Source organism: Gadus morhua, chromosome 5 (genome assembly GCF_902167405.1).
Source record: "Gadus morhua chromosome 5, gadMor3.0, whole genome shotgun sequence".
NCBI lineage: Eukaryota > Metazoa > Chordata > Actinopteri > Gadiformes > Gadidae > Gadus > Gadus morhua.
Window position 1 is genome coordinate 13,782,640 of NC_044052.1, and position 4,425 is coordinate 13,787,064.

Sequence of the window (4,425 nt, forward strand, 5' to 3'; positions counted from 1 at the left end):
GTTTATGTATTGTTACCCAGCAGATGGAGACCTGCGTAATGTGGAGGCATCAGAGATTGTGGAGATTTGCGAGCAGGTGGGCTTTAGGGGCTCTTGGAGGTGTCAACGCAGCTCAACAACGGGGAGAAAACAGCCCCTATACGTCCCAGATGCAAAGCGGTCGGGAGCGTCCACATCAGACAGTGGATTTGTCACGTGGAGATGTTTGACATAAACGTCCCTTTAATTTACTACAGTGTGTGTGTGTGTGTGTGTGTGTGTGTGTGTGTGTGTGTGTGTGTGTGTGTGTGTGTGTGTGTGTGTGTGTGTGTGTGTGTGTGTGTGTGTGTGTGTGTGCATCTGTGGGATTATATATCAGGTAAGACAAAGTCAGACCCAGGAACCAGCCTTCACTAGTTAATAATAAGATGATCCCTTTTCAAAGCATTTCACAGCCTGTGTGTGTGTGTGTGTGTGTGTGTGTGTGTGTGTGTGTGTGTGTGTGTGTGTGTGTGTGTGTGTGTGTGTGTGTGTGTGTGTGTGTGTGTGTGTGTGTCACGAACCCAGGTTTACGACCAGGGCACCAATCAGAGCTCTGCAGGCGTGGGGAAGGGGACAGGGTGCACTGGTTTCCAGACGCCCGCTTGCTGAACTGCAGGCGGCGTGGCGCAGCAGTCATCAGGGGGTGATTTGGATGAGGCAGCAGAGAGAGATGAGAGGTCTCTCACTCATCAGGGAAAACACCGCCGGTGTGATTGAGTCATGCGTTGGGGGCGGGGCCGGAGCTGTAATTGGCCACAGGCCTGCCGGGTCAAAGCACTTTGATTGGGACACGGTGTGGATCTCACACTCTTTTCTCTCTCTCTCTCTCTCTCTCTCTCTCTCTCTCTCTCTCTCTCTCTCTCTCTCTCTCTCTCTCTCTCTCTCTCTCCTTATCACATTACCATAATATCTTTTGCTCTCTGCTCCCCTAACATATCTCCTCTTGTTTCACACCTCCCTCAGTCTTTCTCTCTATCCCCTCTTTCTTTCATCCTTATCTCCTCTTCCGTAACTACATGTGTGAGCATAGCCTCTCCCTGGCCTTAGCCTCCAGAAGGAGAGGGGAGAGGGGTGAGGGGAGGGGAGAGACGGGAGAGACGGGAGGGGAGAGGAGAGGGAGATGGAGAGGGGAGGGGCAGGGGGAGGGACGGGAAGGGGGCCCCTGGTCGTTGAAAGGTAACAGAATCTTCTGGAATGAGCCACTGGAAATGTCTGAGTTTCTTCACTGATGTTTCTGTGAGGAAGAAGCACAAAGTATCGGGCTGTGTTTCCCCTGCACCAGAACGAGGAGGTGTCCATTACCGCACAAATCTGAGTTAAAAAGAGAGAGGGAGGTTGAAAAGGAGGCCCATTGCTGGAGTGACCTGTGATTGTGCTGTGTGATAGAGAGAGGAGGAGGTAACACACACACAAACACAAACACACAGACACACACAGACGTGCAAACACACACACACACACATGCACGCACGCACGCACGCACGCACGCACGCACACGCACGCACACCAGTGGAGGCTTCTCCATTGAGGAGAGGGAGGAAGATCCTCCCTAACATTGTTGAGAATAAAACATTTAGATTGCCCCGACTATTGTAATGAATTAATGCCCTTAAATATGACTACTTTATTGCCTTTGAATATATAATGTTCGTTTCCCTGGGTAAAGGGACATTAGCACCCCCTATCGCCTATTGACAATTACTTCAGGGAGGAACGTCCTCCCTCCGCCGCCGTCCACTCCCATTCATTTTCCCGAAAGTACTGGCGGCCGGTGGATAACATGGGTTTCAATGGAAGAGAGGAGGAAAATCCTCCTCTGAGTGGGTGGGACCTTAAGGGGTCTGATTCGCGCAAAAATCTATCCGTCTGCGCTATGAACCAATAAGCAGGATCCCTGGATGTTGAGCAGTGTTGCCAGATTGGTCCGATTTCCCACCCAATTGGGCTACTTTTAACCATGTTAGGCTGGAAAAATTATCATTGGGCGGGAAATCTGCCCAATCTGGCAACGCTGTCGATAACAAATCCGGTCTGCATTGCCGCGGCGCTCAGTCTGAGAGACGCAGAGTAAGTGAAATCTGCGATAGCGAGATCCTAAATGCACAATGGAAACATTGGAAACGGAGGACATTGTTAACGTCTTATTACAAAAACCATTCCATTCATTCAGAAAGAGGTAGACCACTTCCCAAAATCAAGGTCATCAGAAGTAATGGCAACGTCAGTGTTGTGAGTGCTACATGGTTTGCTAGGTACGCATGACTTACTGGTAGCATTACAAGCAATTGTAACTGAAAATAAACATAGCTAAATAACTTCAGTCAGTGAGGGCAATAATAGGCCCAGATTTTTTTATTTACTTTTACAAATCAATAGTAGGCCTGATTTGACTAATATGCTTTGCATCCTTTCCTTCTCAAATTACAGTGATGCCACTGGTGGCTTTGTATACATTTTGTTCACATAACTCCCTCCCTGCTATTTTGTAGTTCACCAAAACACCCTGAAACAACTTGAGTCTCACATTCTTATGCCACCATACACCAACAGTGCAAGCAGGCCAATGGCAGGCCAATTCCTTCCTCCCTCACTTTAAAAACCACCAGCCGCCACTGACGCACACACACAAACACACAGACACACACACACACACACACACACACACACACACACAGGCTTATACTGGCACACTCACAGACACACAAACACACAGACACACGCACACACACACACACACACACACAGGTTTATACTGGCACACTCTCAGACACACACACACACAGACAGACAAACACACACACACACACACGCACACACACACACACAGGCTTGTACTGGCACACTCACAGACACACAAACACACAGACACACGCACACACACACACAGGTTTATACTGGCACACTCTCAGACACACACACACACACACACACACACACACACACACACACACACACACACACACACACACACACACAGGCTTGTACACGCACACACAAACCATATTTCCTGGAAGAACAGAGACCATGTCCGCAGGACACCTGTTCGTTTCGCTGTAAAACTTTGGAGAGTTTGAAACATGTGGTTTAGCTGGGGGAGATGTATCGCAGCCAAACACTTGAATATACACGTTCAGCTGTGCATTGGCACTTTTAACACTTCAACGGAGAAAAAATAATGGATGGAATCAAAGCCTTGGCTTTCCCCCACCCGGCGACTAGGTTTTCCTCCATTACCTTGTCCCAGAAAATAGAGAAAAAACAGATGAAGTCAGCAAGAGTCAGCAACAGAGTCCCAGAGAGGGAGAGCGAGGGAGAGCGAGGGAGAGTGAGGGGAGAACGATCACGGGACCAAGTAAACAAGGTGAGTAAAAAAGAAAGAAAGGGAAAAAGAGGATGTGAACTTGAATGTGTTCCACAAGGAGACTCAACTTACGGAAAAATAGAAAAAAGGAAATAGAAGGGAGAAAATGAAACCCGAAAGAGAAAATACCTGCAGTGAATGTGAGGAAAACCACAGGAGGTTCTGAGTGAGAATCAGGGCCCATCACCACGGTGGGGGGGGTAAGTTAGGATAGGGGCGATGGGCGGTGGGACAGGGAGGGGTGGGACGGGGGGCATGGATGTGTGATGTGGGACAGGGCTGTTGGGACGTGGGACGGGGGGACGTGGGCGGTGGCAGTGGCCTGGCACTGACCGTAGCGCACGGTTTGTCTAATCCTCTTTCATCCACAGTATCGCACAAAAGGGAGTATCTGCCCAACCGAACCCAGAGACTCCCCAGACATAAAAGGATGACTAGGAAGGTGGAGGAGGTAGTTGGGGTCGAGGTGGAGGTGGTGGTGGTGGTGGAGGAGGTGGGGAATCATTGCATGTCTGTACTAACATTGCACTGGCCCACATTATTCTTTGCACATAGCTTAAAGTCTAAACAAGACCATGCTTCCTGAGAGGGCTGCTGTGCCCTGCACTCTCCCTCTCCCTCTCTCTCTCTCTCTCTCTCTCTCTCTCTCTCTCTCTCTCTCTCTCTCTCTCAATCTTTCTCCCTCTCTCTCTGCCTGCACTGCTGCTCGCCTCCTTTCTGCGCGTGTGTTGATGTCCCTGTGTGTGTTTGTGTGTCCGTGTGTGTGTGTGTGAGAGAGAGAGAGAGAGAGAGAGAGAGAGAGAGAGAGAGAGAGAGAGAGAGAGAGAGAGAGAGAGAGAGAGAGAGAGAGAGAGAGAGAGAGAGAGAGAGAGAGAGAGAGAATGTGTGTATGTGAGTCTGTGTTTATGTAAGTGTGTGTGGGTATTTGAGTGTGCATTTGTTTATGTAAGTGTGTGTGCAAGACAGAGAGTGTGTGTTTGAATGAGTAAGTGTATGTGTGTGAGTGTGTGTGGAGAGTGTGTGTGTGTGTGTGTGTGTGTGTG